Source organism: Dermochelys coriacea, chromosome 6 (assembly GCF_009764565.3).
Source record: "Dermochelys coriacea isolate rDerCor1 chromosome 6, rDerCor1.pri.v4, whole genome shotgun sequence".
Lineage (NCBI taxonomy): Eukaryota > Metazoa > Chordata > Testudines > Dermochelyidae > Dermochelys > Dermochelys coriacea.
Window position 1 is genome coordinate 50787595 of NC_050073.1, and position 20056 is coordinate 50807650.

General features: G+C 41.0%; 1 protein-coding gene across 1 annotated transcript in view; it reads right to left on the reverse strand.

Annotated features, from left to right (window-relative positions):
* LRRC4C (leucine rich repeat containing 4C) overlaps window positions 1-20056 on the reverse strand; it is a 1007170-nt gene that overhangs the window by 850405 nt on the left and 136709 nt on the right. The gene's annotated exons all lie outside the window — the stretch shown is intronic.

Below are 20056 nucleotides of genomic sequence, written 5' to 3' on the forward strand. Positions count from 1 at the left end.
GTGAACAGCGTTTATAAAAACTTTCAATTTCTATTTAAAATACAATACATCAGTGATGGAGAGTCCACCACAACCATTGGTAAATTGTTCTAATTGTCAATTATCCTCACCTGAAAAAAAATGTATGCCTTATTTCCAGTCCGAATTTGTATATCTTTAATTTTCAGCCACTGGATCGTGTTACACTTTTCTCTGCCAGATTGAAGAGCCCATTATTAAATATTTATTCCCCATATAAATACATATAGACTGTGATCACATCACTTAACCTTTTCTTTACTAAGCTAAAACCGCTTCAGTTTATTAACATCCTTCTCAAATTGTGAGAGGCACCAGACCTCAACAATGTTCCAGCAGCAGACACACCAGTGCTAAAATGCAGAGGCAGAATAACCTTTATGTTTATATTTGAAATTCCCCTGTTTATGCATTCAGGGTGGATTTGATTTAAATCAAATTGATTTAAATCATGATTTAAATCACTAGTCAGGAAGACTCGATTTAATCATGGATTTCTACATAAAAGTGCATTCTTGTTGGTTCTTATAATCTTAATACATATTCTTCACAACTCAGAGATAGATGTAGGTTTCATTTTTAGAAGTACACACTGTACATTTTTAAGTGATTTATTTTGAAAACTTTTCAGACTAGTTTTACAGCTATATCAGAAAATGAATGATTGTTTGGTTATTTCATTTACCAAAGGTAATTGAAGCAGATATTTACGAAGTGAGAGGTGAACTATCTTCAATTCAACAGGTTAATCATTAATATTTGGAAGATTTTCTTGCCATGCTGTATTAGGAGGAGATCACCATCAGATAGACATTTAAATTGTTTTATTTAACTAAAACAATGTTATGTATTCTGGATCTTTTTCTTCAACAGCAAACTTATAACATTTCAACAAAACAATTTTAGAATTTAGTTAAACATTCAAGTTTTTTAAGATCAGGTTTGTTTTTGTTAAAATTGTTTTTAACCAAAATAGTTAAATGAAACGTTTAAAAAAACCCACAAAAATTAAATTGACTAGATCAGCCAGATCAATATGAAAAACTTAAAATATTGGCTTCTGCACCTAACTCAGTCGTCTTCACCTTCATTTTCCTGTGTGTTCCTGTGTGTTCATAATCTGGAAAAGAAAAACAAGCTTTCCTGCTTTTTCAGGTCCCAAACACACATCATCTTCAATGCAGCTTCCTCCTGAGAAGGAAAACTTCTCATGATGTTGTTTCATTTGGACAACCAAGCCTTGCATTTCTTTGTTGCACTGTTTGCCTTTTGTATGCATGGCGGTCTCACCCACAGGTAGAGGAACTTCATTAAAATATTCGCAAACTGGGTCTCTTTTATGGCATGCTGCCATAATAGGTTTTCCCTTCTAGTGAGAGAATGATATGGTAGGTCTCAAATCAACGAAGGCTACACTCAGAAAGACCTCAAGACTTCTGGAATATGCTGTTCAGTTTCACTTTTGTTTCTACTGCCTGTCCCTCCCTTTTCACATTTATCTCCAGACTTCTTCTCCTTGTCCAAATCTATTCTGCCCTCATTCTATTCATTGAACTTTTTTCAACTTTGCACTTTTAGAGAGAGGAAAGGGATTGACTCTGTGTACACAAATTTGCAGAGGGACAATAGGGTTGAGGTCTGTTATTTCTCACCTCTATATATTATTTATTTATTTATTTAAAACATTTTTTTGCTGTTAACAAGCATGTTATCTCTGGAGACACAAATCCACAGTTTGAGAACTGCAGAACTATGCATCTCTGATGGTATCTTCTAGACTGAGCACTGAGTCCCATTGGGTAGATAGAAAGATTAACCTAAATAATCTATACAGAAGCCCCTGGACCCCATAAGACTGGATCCCTAATCCATGAACTATTGGAGCTCATTTACAAAATTTTTCTTAAACATTACATGAATATATTGTCTCATACTATAGAATGAGAATTTATAATCCATGATGAGATATCTTTGAGCTATAGTGTATCTTAATTGAAACTATCTTTAGATTGGACTTTTTTGATAAAATGCTTTCTGAGGAAAAAATCTATTTAAATAAAAAAAAACCAGATTTTTTTTATTTTCTTTTTAAAAGTCATTGATTTCTATCCACCTCAATTTCATTAGCTTTTTAGGCCACAGCATCACACTGGAAACTCATATTCACCTGTATATCCACCATCACCCCCAAATCTTACTCAGAGTAATATTTCAAATACAGTAAAACCTCAGAAATGGAGGTTGTTCATAACTCTAAAATCTGAACAAAACATTATGGTTGTTCTTTCAAAAGTTTACAATTGAACATTGACTTAATACAGATTTGAAACTTTACTATGCAGAAGAAAAATGCTGGTTTTAACCATCTTAATTTAAACGAAACAAGCACAAAAACAGTTCCCTTACCTTGTCAAATCTTTAAAAAAAAACCACCTTTATTTTTAGTAGTTTAAGTTTAACATAGCACTATACAGTATTTGCTTTTAAAAAAAAATTGGTCTCTGCTATTGTCTGATTGCATACTTCTGGTTCCAAACAAGGTATGTGGTTAAGTGGTCGTTTCATAACACAGGTGTCCATAACTCTGAGCTTCTACTGTAAATCTCAAAGTTAATGTGGAAGTATTAGCATTATTCCTACCCCACCTAAATTCTTATGCCCATTGTGCCATGGGTATCTAAACTCATGAGGCTGGAGACATCTAGATATCCTTCTTTGAAGCACATAAAAATAAATCTGCTAGCCCTTGTCCCTTGCTCCATAATTCTTTACCATAAGTTTAATTTTAATAATGTGAGATGAGGAACAGAAATGTAATACCAATGGGCATAAAAAAATCTTAGGTCAGCATGTCTGTAATTTACCATTAATATTTTGTTGGGTATGTAAATAATAATCCAGTATCCTCTGAAAGCTGGAAACATCAGGTATTACCCAAATTGTTTGAAAAGAAGAAGTGTTTGTTGTTAACATGATCCTGCTGGTAACATCAGATTCTCCAGATGGTGTTTCTTTGTTCAATAACCATTTTATCTCCTAGGAGAATTAGGATCTTTGAACAAAAATTGTTAGGGTAATAGAATATATAAAATACTCTCGGGAATGATGGATGATAGAATTCCCCATTAGGTCACTGATGTGAATTCAGTGGAGGTTCTTCTTCAATGCTTAGCCAAACGGCTAAGTAGCCATCGATCACCATTTGATTGCCTGTGCCGAGAATCCAACATCGGAAAAGGCTTGATGCACCCACGTAATAGGGGGTCTGCTTCTGGGCCACCTCCACCCCTCAGCTGGTGAAATTTTATCCTAGATGTTAGAAGGCACCTGGAGAATGACATTCACTGGAACTTCTTGTGGCATTCTCACAACATGTCCGGAAAGCATAAGACTCCATCTGAGGACAATGCCCCAGCAGTCTGTAGACCAGAGTGACCATAAATATCTGTATTACAAATGAAGTCATTCCACTTTATGTCCAAAATACAACATTGGCATTTTGTGTAGAAAGCTTCCAGCTTTGTCCAGTCTGAGTGGCATAGTGTCCATGTTTTGCAACTGTACAGTAGTATGGAGAGGATACAGCTCGAATAGACCCTGAACTTGGTTGTCATTCCAAGATGATGTTGATTCCATATTCACTGTAAATGACCCATGGAAGATGCTCCAAGCCAGTGGAGATCCTCAATGTGAGAGCTGGAGGAACTGGTGAGTATAAAACCCAAACAGCAGAAGATGGAGACTGCTTCGCCAGTTTCATTATTGAAAGAAATTGGGGTTTCGGGTGGACTTCATACTAGATATTGCAGCTTTGTCTTTGACCATGAAACATGGAGGCCAACCGTAGCCAACTCTTCCTCCACTTGCTGGCGTGCCTTGCAACATCTGTTAGGGCTCTGTACTAGAAGAGCATCATCATCCAGATAGTCAAGGTCTGAGAGTGAAAGATCACCGATCTTAATGCCTAGAGATCTAATGGAATGCTGCATTATGAAATCCATTTCCTGACAAAAGAGTGTAGTTGATGTTGGTCAAAAGTCATTACTAGCTGATGACTCTTTCAACGCTTATTAGTTAGTGGTCTCAATCTAGTGATGAAGAAAAGAGTGTCCATAGAAGGAGAACTACCATCACACCTGGCAATCTCAAGAGAAAGGCCAAGCACTGTGTGAATGTGAAGAATGAAGTTCCCACTTCAGTCCTATAGGGAGTTCCTCCAGGGCAATTTTAAGGCACTTGGACAATACAATGTGAATTTTGATGTTTGATCTGCTGCTGTTTTAGTAGAACGTGTTCTGTAAACAAAAGCAGGACCTCAGGCTCCACGGCTGTCAACGTAGCACTTTTCACCAGCACTAACTTAAAAAAAAAAAAAAACAGAACACTTTCCCAGAGAAAAATTAAATATGCAAGGGTCAAGAGTCTGAAATGTGCATAATTGGACATAGTAGCAAAATTAGTCAATTAAGGAGACACGATGCATGCTGCTGGCCCAAGACTGCTTTGTGTAGTAATGAACGTATATTGTGACAAAGTTCCTCCTCTGCCTTGGTGGGTCCTGTGCTTATTGGCGGATTTGCTTGACTCAGAGATTCACCACAGCCCTCAGTTTGGCCACTTTTGCTTGTGGCTCAAACGTGACGTTCACTCAGCTAACCTCATCACTAGCCAGCATGGGGAAAAGGAAGGAGAACAATCCCCTCAGTCTCTGTTGGTCCACCTAGTGGGTTGGGGGACAGGCCAGGGACCTTCCCCTCTGGTGAGACCCACAGTCCAGGACTACAACTCTTGTATCCAATAGGGAGTTGGGGAGATGGGGGCAATCCGGGCCCACCCTCTACTCCGGGTTCCAGCCCAGGGCCCTGTGGATCACAGCTGTCTATAGTGTTTTGTGTAACACCTGTGTGATAGCTACAACTCCCTGGGCTACTTTCCCATGGCCTCCTCCCAACACCTTCGGTATCCTCATCACAGGACCTTCCTCCTGATGCCAGATAGTGTTTGTATTCCTCAGTCCTCCAGCAGCACGCCCTCTCACTCTCAGCTCCTTGAGCGCCCCTCACTGACTGAAGTGAGGTCCTTTTTAAACCAGGTGCCCTGATTAGCCTGCCTTAATTGATTCTAGCAGCTTCTTATTTGGCTCCAGGTGTCCTAATTAGCCTGTCTGCCTTAATTGGTTCCAGCAAGTTCCTGATTGTTCTGGAACTGCCCGTTACGTTACCCAGGGGAAAGGGACCTGCTTAACCTGGGGCTAATATATCTGCCTTCTATCACTCTCCTGTAGCCATCTGGCCCAACCCTGTCACAATATGAAGTCATTGAAGACATGCCAATATGTTGCAGACGCAAAACATTAAATACTGTCTCATTTATATTTATGAAATATTATAGCACACATTTACATCAGGGACACAGCATGTTTTGAGTAATGCTAGTGTGGATAAAGTATGAAACTGAAATTCCCTCTCCTTGCATGTATCGATTTGGTACCAAGAAGACTGCAGGCTTAGCAAATAAAAAGCACTCATTCCTGTTGTGTGCTAATTTATTATAAGGAATAACATACCCACAATGGGGCACAATACAGTTCTAATTCCATCACCCTAGGCAGTTCATATCATAAACCATAGGAATTGTGTCACCAATGCCCTGAAATGTAATTAAAGCCACAATTTATGCACATTTTAAGAGTATGTGTTGTAACAACCAGGCAAGGTACTAACAAACTTCAACAGGCCTTTATTCTTAAAGTGGAAACTTCTTTACCAAGCTGCTGCTGCACTCTCAGTAGCTCTCACTCGACCTCCTCAAGTTCCCCCCAGTCCTGTTTCCTGTTCTTTCAGACTCCCAACAGCCAGTGCTCCCAGTTCTAATAATTACAAGCAGCATCTAAACACCACATTCCCTCCTCTCTTAAGAAACTCTCCCTGTTAAAATAAACATTGTTGTTCTAACCACAGGAACAAATATGAAACAAGACACTATACTGTTGGAAGAAATATGACACTGAAAACATTGTAGATACTACATAACATAGTCTCTAGTCCAGACAGGTGGTCGTCTGGGTCTGACAGGCTCTCTCTCAAGCCCCGGTTCTAGTGCAATGTCTTGTTGTTTTGTACTACAGTGAAGTCATCCAATGTAGACTGTGTGTTGGCATAATCTCCTCTTGGTGCATAAGCAACTGCAAGATAAGAAGCATTCCATACCTGCCCAACAGAAAGTCGATAGGTGTAAGGTCCCTTCTTCTCTATGATTTTAAAAGGAGCTGTGAATTTATCATCCCCTTTTCATAAAATTCTAGGTTTTCGTATTCTAACGAAGGAACTACACTCAAACTTTGGTTCCTTACCACCCTGCCGCTTGTCTCTGAAAGCCTTATACTTTGCTTGGTTCTGTTCAACTGTTTTTTTTTCACATCATCCTCGGTTGGGGCATCAGGTCGTGCCTGTAACAATCCAACAGTGTTCAGTTTAGTATTCATCTGTTTCCCATGCAGTAACTCTGCGGGTGATCTTTGTGTTGTGGCATGTCATGTAGCCTAGTATGCTTGCAAGAAATCAGTAGTGAAGGTTATCCACAATCAGCCTTCCAGTTTAGCTGTTTGCAAACTCTCTTTCAAACGTCTGTTAAACCATTTGATTTCCCCATTGGCTTGACGGTAATATAGGGATGGCCTTCTGTGTAAAATGTTCCTCTCTGCTAGAAAAGTTTCCAACTCCAGGGAAGTAAATTGACTACTATTATCTGAAACCAGTTCTTTGGGATTATCTTCCCTGCTAAAAACTGAAGAGAGAAACTTAATTACTGTAGCAGAAGAGAAAAGGAGTACTTGTGGCACCTTAGAGACTAACAAATTTATTAGAGCATCAATTAATAAGCTTTCGTGAGCTACAGCTCACTTCATCGGATGCATTTGGTGGAAAAAAGAGAGGAGAGATTTATATACACACACACAGAGAACATGAAACAATGGGTTTATCATACACACTGTAAGGAGAGTGATCACTTAAGATAAGCCATCACCAACAGCAGGGGGGGGGAAGGAGGAAAACCTTTCATGGTGACAAGCAGGTAGGCTAATTCCAGCAGTTAACAAGAATATCAGAGGAACAGTGGGGGGTGGGGTGGGAGGGAGAAATACCATGGGGAAATAGTTTTACTTTGTGTAATGACTCATCCATTCCCAGTCTCTATTCAAGCCTAAGTTAATTGTATCCAGTTTGCAAATTAATTCCAATTCAGCAGTCTCTCGTTGGAGTCTGTTTTTGAAGCTTTTTTGTTGAAGTATAGCCACTCTTAGGTCTGTGATCGAGTGACCAGAGAGATTGAAGTGTTCTCCAACTGGTTTTTGAATGTTATAATTCTTGACATCTGATTTGTGTCCATTCATTCTTTTACGTAGAGACTGTCCAGTTTGGCCAATGTACATGGCAGAGGGGCATTGCTGGCACATGATGGCATATATCACATTGGTAGATGCGCAGGTGAACGAGCCTCTGATAGTGTGGCTGATGTGATTAGGCCCTATGATGGTATCCCCTGAATAGATATGTGGACAGAGTTGACAACGGGCTTTGTTGCAAGGATAGGTTCCTGGGTTAGTGGTTCTGTTGTGTGGTGTGTGGTTGCTGGTGAGTATTTGCTTCAGATTGGGGGGCTGTCTGTAAGCAAGGACTGGTCTGTCTCCCAAGATCTGAGAGAGCGATGGGTCGTCCTTCAGGATAGGTTGTAGATCCTTGATGATGCGTTGGAGGGGTTTTAGTTGGGGGCTGAAGGTGATGGCTAATGGCGTTCTGTTGTTTTCTTTGTTGGGCCTGTCCTGTAGTAGGTGACTTCTGGGTACTCTTCTGGCTCTGTCAATCTGTTTCTTCACTTCAGCAGGTGGGTACTGTAGTTGTAGGAATGCATGATAGAGATCTTGTAGGTGTTTGTCTCTGTCTGAGGGGTTGGAGCAAATGCGGTTATATCGTAGCGCTTGGCTGTAGACAATGGATCGAGTGGTATGATCTGGATGAAAGCTAGAGGCATGTAGGTAGGAATAGCGGTCAGTAGGTTTCCGATATAGGGTGGTGTTTATGTGACCATCGCTTATTAGCACCGTAGTGTCCAGGAAGTGGATCTCTTGTGTGGACTGGTCCAGGCTGAGGTTGATGGTGGGATGGAAATTGTTGAAATCATGGTGGAATTCCTCAAGAGCTTCTTTTCCATGGGTCCAGATGATGAAGATGTCATCAATGTAGCGCAAGTAGAGTAGGGGCATTAGGGGACGAGAGCTGAGGAAGCGTTGTTCTAAGTCAGCCATAAAAATGTTGGCATACTGTGGGGCCATGCGGGTACCCATCGCAGTGCCGCTGATTTGAAGGTATACATTGTCACCAAATGTGAAATAGTTATGGGTCAGGACAAAGTCACAAAGTTCTGCCACCAGGTTAGCCGTGACAGTATCGGGGATACTACTACAGGACAGGCCCAACAAAGAAAACAACAGAACGAGCCAACTATCCAACTATACTCTTAGCCCAGCGGAAGAATCTGTCCTATCTCGGGGCCTCTCCTTTTGCCCCTCCACCCCCACGAACATGATACAGTTCTGTGGTGACCTAGAATCCTATTTTCGACGTCTCAGACTCAAGGAATATTTCCAACACACCTCTGACCAACATATTAACCCACAGAGACCTTCCTGCCAACACTACAAAAAGAAGGATTCTGGGTGGACTCCTCCTGAAGGTCGAAACAGCAGCCTGGATTTCTACATAGACTGCTTCCGCCGACGTGCACGAGCTGAAATTGTGGAAAAGCAGCATCGCTTACCCCATAACCTCAGCCATGCAGAACACAGTGCCATCCACAGCCTCAGAAACAACTCTGACATCATAATCAAAAAGGCTGACAAAGGAGGTGCTGTCGTCATCATGAATAGGTCAGAGTATGAACAAGAGGCTACTAGGCAGCTCTCCAACACCACTTTCTACAAGCCATTACCCTCTGATCCCACTGAGAGTTACCAAAAGAAACTACAGCATTTGCTCAAGAAACTCCCTGAAAAAGCACAAGAACAAATCCGCACAGACACACCCCTGGAGCCAGGACCTGGGGTATTCTATCTGCTACCCAAGATCCATAAACCTGGAAATCCTGGACGCCCCATCATCTCAGGCATTGGCACCCTGACAGCAGGATTGTCTGGCTATGTAGACTCCCTCCTCAGGCCCTTCGTTACCAGCACTCCCAGCTATCTTCGAGACACCACCGATTTCCTGAGGAAACTACAGTCCATTGGTGATCTTCCTAAAAACACCATCCTAGCCACTATGGATGTAGAAGCCCTCTACACCAACATTCCACACAAAGATGGACTACAAGCCGTCAGGAACAGTATCCCCGATACTGTCACGGCTAACCTGGTGGCAGAACTTTGTGACATTGTCCTGACCCATAACTATTTCACATTTGGTGACAATGTATACCTTCAAATCAGCGGCACTGCGATGGGTACCCGCATGGCCCCACAGTATGCCAACATTTTTATGGCTGACTTAGAACAACGCTTCCTCAGCTCTCGTCCCCTAATGCCCCTACTCTACTTGCGCTACATTGATGACATCTTCATCATCTGGACCCATGGAAAAGAAGCTCTTGAGGAATTCCACCATGATTTCAACAATTTCCATCCCACCATCAACCTCAGCCTGGACCAGTCCACACAAGAGATCCACTTCCTGGACACTACGGTGCTAATAAGCGATGGTCACATAAACACCACCCTATATCGGAAACCTACTGACCGCTATTCCTACCTACATGCCTCTAGCTTTCATCCAGATCATACCACTCGATCCATTGTCTACAGCCAAGCGCTACGATATAACCGCATTTGCTCCAACCCCTCAGACAGAGACAAACACCTACAAGATCTCTATCATGCATTCCTACAACTACAGTACCCACCTGCTGAAGTGAAGAAACAGATTGACAGAGCCAGAAGAGTACCCAGAAGTCACCTACTACAGGACAGGCCCAACAAAGAAAATAACAGAACGCCATTAGCCATCACCTTCAGCCCCCAACTAAAACCCCTCCAACGCATCATCAAGGATCTACAACCTATCCTGAAGGACGACCCATCGCTCTCTCAGATCTTGGGAGACAGACCAGTCCTTGCTTACAGACAGCCCCCCAATCTGAAGCAAATACTTACCAGCAACCACACACCACACAACAGAACCACTAACCCAGGAACCTATCCTTGCAACAAAGCCCGTTGTCAACTCTGTCCACATATCTATTCAGGGGATACCATCATAGGGCCTAATCACATCAGCCACACTATCAGAGGCTCGTTCACCTGCGCATCTACCAATGTGATATATGCCATCATGTGCCAGCAATGCCCCTCTGCCATGTACATTGGCCAAACTGGACAGTCTCTACGTAAAAGAATGAATGGACACAAATCAGATGTCAAGAATTATAACATTCAAAAACCAGTTGGAGAACACTTCAATCTCTCTGGTCACTCGATCACAGACCTAAGAGTGGCTATACTTCAACAAAAAAGCTTCAAAAACAGACTCCAACGAGAGACTGCTGAATTGGAATTAATTTGCAAACTGGATACAATTAACTTAGGCTTGAATAGAGACTGGGAATGGATGAGTCATTACACAAAGTAAAACTATTTCCCCATGGTATTTCTCCCTCCCACCCCACCCCCCACTGTTCCTCTGATATTCTTGTTAACTGCTGGAATTAGCCTACCTGCTTGTCACCATGAAAGGTTTTCCTCCTTCCCCCCCCTGCTGTTGGTGATGGCTTATCTTAAGTGATCACTCTCCTTACAGTGTGTATGATAAACCCATTGTTTCATGTTCTCTCTGTGTGTGTATATAAATCTCTCCTCTGTTTTTTCCACCAAATGCATCCGATGAAGTGAGCTGTAGCTCACGAAAGCTTATTAATTGATGCTCTAATAAATTTGTTAGTCTCTAAGGTGCCACAAGTACTCCTTTTCTTTTTGCGAATACAGACTAACACGGCTGCTACTCTGAAACCTGTAGCAGAAGAGATTTGCGATGTAAATGCTACCTCAGGCCATTTACTGAAATAGTCTATTAAAGAGATGGCATAACGGCAGTCACTTGGAGCAGTATCAAAGGGTCCTACAATGTCAATCACCACTTTTTCCCATGCAGATTCAGGAAGAGGAACAGGGTGTAACGGAGGGGTACATGTCACTGTTGTCTTATCATGCATTTGACAAGTGACACAGGATTTTATGAGTGCTTCAGTTTAAGAGTCCATCTCTGGCCACCAAACAGATCCTGTAGTCATTGTTTGGTTCTGATAGTTCCTTGATGAGTATCGTGTGCCAGGTGTACAAGTTTTGACTGTAATTCTTCCGGCACAAATAGCCGGTGTATACCTCGTAGCACACAGCCATCAAGAAAAAAAAGTTCATCCCGAACTCTAAAATAAGATAGCAAAACTGGGTCAAGATTTTTACAGCTACTGGGCCATCTCTTTGTCAGAAATTCCTGTAGTTTTTGTTGAATTGGACATGCTGAACAAGCATTGAACAAGCATTTGAAATTGTTCTCTTGTAACTGCAGTAAGAGTGCTTGCAATAAGCGCAACTACTACATCCTCATCCTCCGGTGGACCATCTGGTGAAGGCAAAGGCAGGTGAGAAAGGCAATCAGCTATCACATTTTCATTTCCAGCCTTATATTCCAGTTCATAATTGAAAGAGTAGTCTTGGAGACCCTCAAGCAATAAGATATCCTGCTCTTCCCAGTCCTTTAGTGATAAGCAATTTCGTCAAACAGCTGTGGTCTATGCGCAACTTGAATGTGCAGCTCCACAGGTAAGTTCTCCATTTTTCAGTAGCCCAGACACAAGCAAGTGCTTCTTTTTTGATTGTAGAATATTTTCTCTCAGTATTACTTAGTGTCCTTGAAGCAAATGCAACAGTCCTGTCTGTGTTGTCCTCATGAAGTTGTGTGAAGACAGCCCCAAGTCCATAATCAGAAACATCAGTAGTTACAATTGTGGGCAATGCAGGACTGAATAGTGCCAGGACTGGGCTATGTACAATCAAGTCTTTCACCGTTTTGAAACTAGCTTGTGCATCCATTGTCCACATTAAGGTTGAACTTCCCCGTAGTAATTCTTGTAACGGTTTAATGACAGAAACATAATTGCGAATGAATTTTGCATACCAGGTGGTAAAACCGAAGAAGGAAAGTAAGATTCGCAAATCTGTTGGAGGAGAAGCATTTGAAATTGCCAGGATATGATCTGGATCAGATTTCAGTCCAGCCTGTGAAATTGTATGCCCCAGAAAGGAGAGTTCAGTTTGTCTAAATTTGCATTTTGACCTATTGAGCTTGAGGCCTGCTTTGCTGATGCAGTTTAGAACAGACTTCAGGTTATTGTCATGCTCCTCAGAAGTATTTCTAAACACGAAAATATCATCTAAATAGCACTGAACTCCATGTTGATTCTTCAGAATCAATGACATCATGTTTTGGAAGGCACTTGGGGCAGATGCGAAACCGTATGGAACACGTTTAAAACAAAATAGTCCCTCATGTGTAAGAAATGCTGTGAGGTCTCTGCTGTATTCATGCAACTTCATGCAACTGGTAGTACGAGGTCTGCAAATCAAGACTAGAAAACATCTTTGCTCCATGGAGTTCTGCAAATACTTCTTCTATATGAGGAAGAGGATGGCTATCAATCACAATAGCTTTATTTGGCTCCCTTAAGTCCACACAAAGGCGAATGCCTCCCTTCTTCTGCATCACTACTATAGGTGAAACCCATTCCAAGGAGTCAATCTCCTCAATAATGTCCTTTTGAGCAAGTTTTCTAAGTTCCTCTGAAACAGCTTCCTTGACTGAAAAGAGTAAGCGCCATAACTTCTGTTGTACAGGCATCACATTATTCCGCATTTTAACTTTATGCAGAAACCCATAAGCACAGCCGAGTTTCTCCTCAACCTGGTGTTGGGTCCCAGCTGAAACTGGTGTGTGTACCGCAAGACTGCTTTGCTGAGGAAGATCAGCTCATCTATTAACTACTCTGAGATTTAAAGCAGCCAATAAATCACTGCCAAGGGTAGGAGTGTCTTTGTGGACAACGTAGAGCTCTGCAGTTACACAGCAATCACCAAAAGTAACTGTTGCTGGCAAGCAGCCATGTACTGGAATATGGTTATTCAAATAGCAACCAAGTGAAGTTTGGGTTCAGTAAGAGGCACATCTTTAAAGTAATGCAAATAGATGGAATGATGTAGTATAGATACTGCTGAGCCAGTGTCCAACATTAGCTGAATAAAGTGTGATTTGCCTGAGGGTCTGGCAGAAATGTTTACAGTGCACTTTATTTGTTCTGGAATATGTGCAGTAGTGATTTTGTCCAGCTCAGCACAGTAACATCTGGTATTGTAACTGCATGCACCTGTTGATTGAACTGGCTGCTGCAACATACTTTAGCAAAATGTCCAATCTTTTTGCAATGATTGCACTGAGCTACTTTTGCCGGACATCCTGTGTAGCTTGCAAGGTGTTGTGGGTATCCACAGCAAAAGCATGCTTTTACTGTATTTTGAATTTGCTGATTCCGTGGTTTTTCATTAGTTTTCCTCTTGGAGTCATTTGACCGCAGCGATAGTGAACTTTTCTGCAAAGGAGTCACAGCCTGGACTGTGCCTCCTCTATCCATGCTCATCATTTTGGCTTCAGCTGTAGCTCACTCAATCTGAGTAGTAATGGTTATTGTTTTTTCTAGTGTAAGTTGTGGTTCTAGAAGTAAGCGTTCTCTTACATGATACATGGTTGTTTTCTCAATGAGCAGGTCTCTAATCAACTCATCTGCCACATTCCCAAAGTCACAAGTTACAATCAGACTCCTCAGGGAAACAATATACTGCATTATATTGCTCACGCTGGCGAAATCTGTAGCGATTAGCTACTACATTCACTTTTGGCACAAAAAAGTTCTTTAATGCAGTGAGTTGAGTCTCATATTTATCATCTGCAAGGGGAAAAGTGTAAAATATATGCTGCCCTTCTGCTCCAAGGCAGTGGATTAGCAGAGCATGCTTTCTTACTTCAGAAATCTCTGTAGCACTGATTGCAAGCAGATAACTCTCAAACATATGAATCCAGGCAGTAAAAGCAATTGGAGGCTCACCTGGGCTTTGCAGAAAGGGTGCAGATGGGTTCAGAGGCAGAAGATCCATCCTCATCGCCAAAATGTTGTAACAACCATGCAAGGTACTAACAAACTTCAACAAGCCTTTATTCTTAAGATGGAAAACCTCTTTACCAAGCTACTGCTGCAATGTCGGTAGCTCTCACTCAGCCTCAACTCTCCCCCTCTTCCTGTTTCCTGTCCTTTCAAACTCCCAACAGCCAGTGCTCCCAGTTTTAATAATTACAAGCAGCATATAAACACCACAGTATGTTACATTTACACATATAAAGAACGCTTTTCATCCCACTTTATAGTTTAACTCCCATCTGCCCATGGTAATTCTGAGCTGGCCACATGTTTTGCTATGTTCCTTCCCTTACAGGTGTTTTTGTTTTATTTATTTAAACAGTTCCATTTGTAAGATGGACCTTTTGTCAAGCTCTAGCCACATTTACCAATTAAAGCAATACACAAGCCAAACAATATTAGATAACAAAAGTACACTGCAACTTCACACCAGCTCAACTTCTTGCACCAGGCCTGAGTAAACAGAAGGCCTCCAACATATGCTCTGACAGTCAATACACTCTTGCTCTTTTCAAACCAAAGGGGGAGTGGATTGCAGAGCCACAGGACTGTCACCAATTAGGCCTTGCCCCCAGACACAGATGACCAAACCTATGAGATGTTGGTTCAAAGCATTGAAGATGATAGCAATGATAGTCCAATGCATGGAGGGAAAGATGCACTTTAAGGTACATAGGACCCAAACCACACTGAAAAGTAGAAATAGAGGAATGACCATACCAGATCAGACTCATGATGGGCTACTGAGTTCAGTATTAAAGATGGATGTACTTTTTGTCTGTAACCTTTTTTCAAGAAAAAATGTAGATTTAGATTGACTGAAATAGTTAGTGAATTCATGTGTGTTTCAAATTGTTTTCCTTTTTCTCCCCCTAAAATGTCAAAACAATTCATTTTGACATGAGGCATATCTGGTTTTTTGAACCAAATGCACAAGACAACTTAGGTACCATCACAAAATCAAAGAAATGGTGGCAGTGAGACCCTCTTACACCCAATAGCCCAGGGCACTCACTTTGGCTGTAGGAGTCCTGGTTTCAAATCCCCACTTTGAACTCAAGTTTGCCCATCTCCCAGGTAAGTGCCCTAACCAGCAGGGCATAGAGTCATTGTTACTTTCTTGTTAAACTAATGAATATTTAAGTATTTTACACAAAAAGGGACAGCTTTAGCAGACGAGAATGAGAGGACACCCTCCTCCCCCCACCCCGACACACACAATGGCCTGTAGTTAGGGCATTCACTGGAGAGGGGAGAGAAAATTCTAAAATAATTCAGTTTTGGGTTGACCCAAAATGATTTTTTTATTATTTATTTTTCAGAACTGCCAGCAAAATGACAAATCAGTTATTTGCACAGCTCCATTTGATATTTTCTCTACAACCATGGAGATACTAAGTGTTTCAGAAGAAAATGTAAAATTTCCTCTTCTAATCCCCATTAATAGAAAATAAAGCAGTAACATGCCTATGAGGGAAATTTCTTCCCAATCCCACACAATTACTGGTTTGTTTATGCTAAAGCATGATGATTGATATGCTATGTAATGTAAATATTTTTCTTGGATAGTGTAAGCATTCATATTCTTGTTTTCCTTATAAGCTGACTAGTCTTTTCTAAAAGTTACTAAGCTCTTCCCTTCAGTAATACCCTGTGGCAGCAAGTTCCACAGGCTAATTTGCAGTATCTTATAAAAAATAACCATTTGTTCTAAATTTGTTGTATTTTAATCTCAATATTCTCTCTTATTCTTGTATTATTTGTAAAGCTGTTCTGCAAAAAAGTTTCAATTTCATTTTTTGCTCTACAATTTTTGAAAAGGAACAATTTATTTATTTCATATTTTATTATTAATTATTATTGTTATGCAAAGAACATATTGAAGATGTTTGGATTCCTCCTCCCACCTTTTTTTGTGGGGTGGGGGCTAAAAAAGACAAGTAGAAAGGAGTGGAGGGAATGAGTAAAAAGGGATGGGATGAAGGAGAAGAGAAACTAGAAACACCCAATTTACTTCATTATCAGGTTTCAAAGAAATTTTTTTTAAGTACAAAAATGATTTTTTTTCAGATTTTTTTTTTTAAATGGCCATTTTTGACTTTTTTCATTCAAAAAGTGTAAACCAGCTCTAATTATCTGAAAGCTCCCAATTTATTTCTGCATACTATTCATCATTTTGTTCGTCTATATCTTGTCAGGTCTTATTCGTTTCCTTTGAAAATTAGGACTGTTGAGTAAATAATTCCTCTCCATATGGAAGTTTTACCCAATTTATAACCTATAACAGTCCAGATCCTGCACCATTAAAGTCAATGTGAGCTTAATATTGATTTCAATTAGTGTAAGATCAATCCCTATTTTTGCTGCTTTTTTGTGGATCTTTTCTACTTTCTTTTTAGAGATGGAAAGACCAAAACAAACCTTGTATTTGGCAATATTTTCTATCCCTTCTTACTACAGGCTAATATTTTATTTTCTTTTTTTATGACTACCGCTGCATATTGAGTAGATGTTTACAGTGAGCTGTTCATAATGATACCCTGGATTTTTTTTTTGAGTAGCTGCAGTTAATTTATAACCCATCAATGTGTCTGAACATTTCAAACTGTTCTTTGTAATCTCCATTACTTTGCACTTTTCTGCATTGGATTAACTTTGTAATATCCTTTTAAAACTCTCCATAAACTGCTTTAGAATTGACAAACCTAACAATGGTATTTCATTCTCCAAATTGTTTCCCCCTCACTCTTCATCCCTTCTTTCAGATCATTATTGAATAGAGCTGAGCAGGAAATGATTTGTTTTCCTCTGAAAAAGTGTTGAAATTTTTTCAATACTTTTTATTTATTTTCCACAGAGATAGGGCTGGAGGGGATTCATTAAAAAACAAAAGTATCTTTAAGTTTTTGACAATGATACCAGGGTTTTTGTTGTTGTTGTTGTTATTTCAATGAAAACTCAATTAAAAAAAAACTTTTATCACAAAAAAAAATCATTTACAACAATCAAAAACCCACATCTGTCCTGCACTGCCATAAAGATCCTTGGGGCACCTTGCTGTTAACCTCTTTTCATATGGAAAAGTGACCATTTATTCCTAAACTTTTCTCTCTCTCTCTCTCTCAGGTTCTAATTCATGACAGAACTTTAAACCTCAACCTGTGACGAGAAGGTTCCTCAGCCTGTGCAGTAACTCTAATTCTTCGAGATATGTATCCCCATGGGTGTTCTATTCTGGGTGCACTTGTGCCTCCAGCATCTCAGATCGGAGATTTTAGGTAGCAGTATACATTCGGCGCATGCATGCACTCTCCCTGTCTGGTGCCCTGCACTGGGCTATCTAGTGCTGCTGGGGCTGAATGGACACCCTCAGTTCCTTTTCTACCTCAAAGCTCATTGGAAAGAACTCGGAAGCAGAGGAGAGGAGGGTAGGTAGTGGAACACCCATAAAGACACACATCTTGAAGAACCAGAGTTACTGAACATGGCAAGTAATCTTCTCTTCTTCGAGTAGAAGTATCCCTATGGTTGCTCCTTTCTAGATGATTCAGCAACAGTACCCCAAAGGGAGGGGTGAAGCATCAGAGTCAAGTCTAGAATTGAGGATAAGACAGCAGAGCCAAATACGGTATCAGATGATGAATTGTGGGTGATTGCAAATGTTCAGCAAATGAGCAAAAGTCCAAGTCGCAGGTCTATATATTTCCGTGACCAGAACATATTTGAGGAAGGATATGGAAGTGGAGAGACATCTCATGGAGTGAGTTTGTACTCCAGAAAGAAGCTGAAGATCATAAGACTGATAGCAGTAGGAAATGCAGGTCAATATCCACCTAAAGAGTCTTTGTTTAGAGACTGAGGATCTCTTAGATCTGTCCACAATGGAGAGAAAGTCTGGGAGATTTCTTGAAGGGCTTAGTCCTATCTAAATAAAAGACTAGTCCTCTCCTGACATTGAGAGTGTGCAATGTCACATTCCTTTTGTCCTAGTGCATTTTTGGAAAGAAAACTGAGAAGTTGAAAGTTGGTTTATGTGGCAGTTCAAAGATATTCTTCAGAGAAACTTTGAATGCAGTCATAGTGTGACCTTGACTTTAAAAAATATTGTAAAGCTGGGGGTAGGCCATTAGAGCCCCTATCTCTCCCACTCTTTGAGCAAGTGATAGCCACTAGGAATGTGATCTTCATATATAGGTGTAGAAGGGAACAGGTAGCCAAGGGTTCAAAGGGAGGTCTGGATTGGTTGGCAAACTGCGAAGTGAATAAGGTAGGGAACCCATGTTTGTCTTGGCCACGTGGGAATTACATGTATAACCCTGGCTCTTTCTTTCTTTGTTATGAACAGGAGATTATATTAGAGGAATAGATGAACAGGCATACAAGAGATCTCTGTTCCATTGTAAGAGAAAGGCATCTTCAAGAGAGTGATGACCCAGACTGGTCCTGGAGCAGAACTGGGAGCATTTCTTGTTTTTGGCTGTGGTGAATAAATCTTTGGGACTCCCCAGCATAGAAATATGCAGTCAAGAATGGAGGGGTCTATTTCTCATTCGTGGTCCTGGGGAGAAGTGTCTGCTGAAATTGTCCACCGAGAGCATGCACCATAGTGTTTTGTATATCCGGGAGGTAAGCTGCTGAGATATTGATGTGATGGTGAATGCATCAATTCCAGAGTTCACTGCTTCAGCACAAAGGGAAGGTGATCTCACTCTTCCCTTATGGTTTATGTAAAATATACATGAGATGTTGTCCATCATGATTATTATGTGCTTGCCCCGATCAGCGAGAGGCAACGTGTACAGGAATTTCTGACTGCTCTGCTCTGAGTTCCAGCAAGTTGATATATGGAGTGTACTTGAGTGGAGACCACCTGCCTTGAACAGCGTGAATATCCAAGTGGCCAACCCATCCCAACAGGGATACATCCATAGTTAATATTAATGTTGGGGGAAAGTCCAATTACAGGTGGGGTCAGGAGGGACATTTGGCCTGGGCCTCAAGTTCATAGATTCATAGATTCATAGATACTAAGGTCAGAAGGGACCATTCTGATCATCTAGTCCGACCTCCTGCACAGCGCAGGCCACAGAATTTCACCCATCCACTCCTATGAAAAACCTCACCCATGTCTGAGCTATTGAAGTCCTTAAATCATGGTTCAAAGACTTCAAGGAGCAGAGAAGCCTCCTTCAAATCAACCATGCCCCATGCTACAGAGGAAGGCGAAAAACCTCCAGGGCCTCTCCAATCTGGCCTGGAGGAAAATTCCTTCCCGACCCCATATATGGCAATCAGCTAAACCCTGAGCATATGGGCAAGATTCACCAGCCAGATACCCAGGAAAGAATTTTCTATAGTAACTCAGATCCCATCCATCTAATATCCCATCTCAGGGGATTTGGCCTATTTACCCTGAATATTTAAAGATCAATTACTTACCAAAATCCCATTATCCCATCATACCATCTCCTCCATAAACTTATCGAGTAGAATCTTAAAGCCAGATAGATCTTTTGCCCCCACTGCTTCCCTTGGAAGGCTATTCCAAAACTTCACTCCTCTGATGTTTAGAAACCTTCGTCTAATTTCAAGTCTAAACTTCCTGGTGGCCAGTTTATACCCATTTGTTCTTGTGTCCACATTGGTGCTGAGCTTAAATAATTCCTCTCCCTCTCCTGTATTTATCCCTCTGATATATTTATAGAGAGCAATCATATCTCCCCTCAACCTTCTTTTAGTTAGGCTA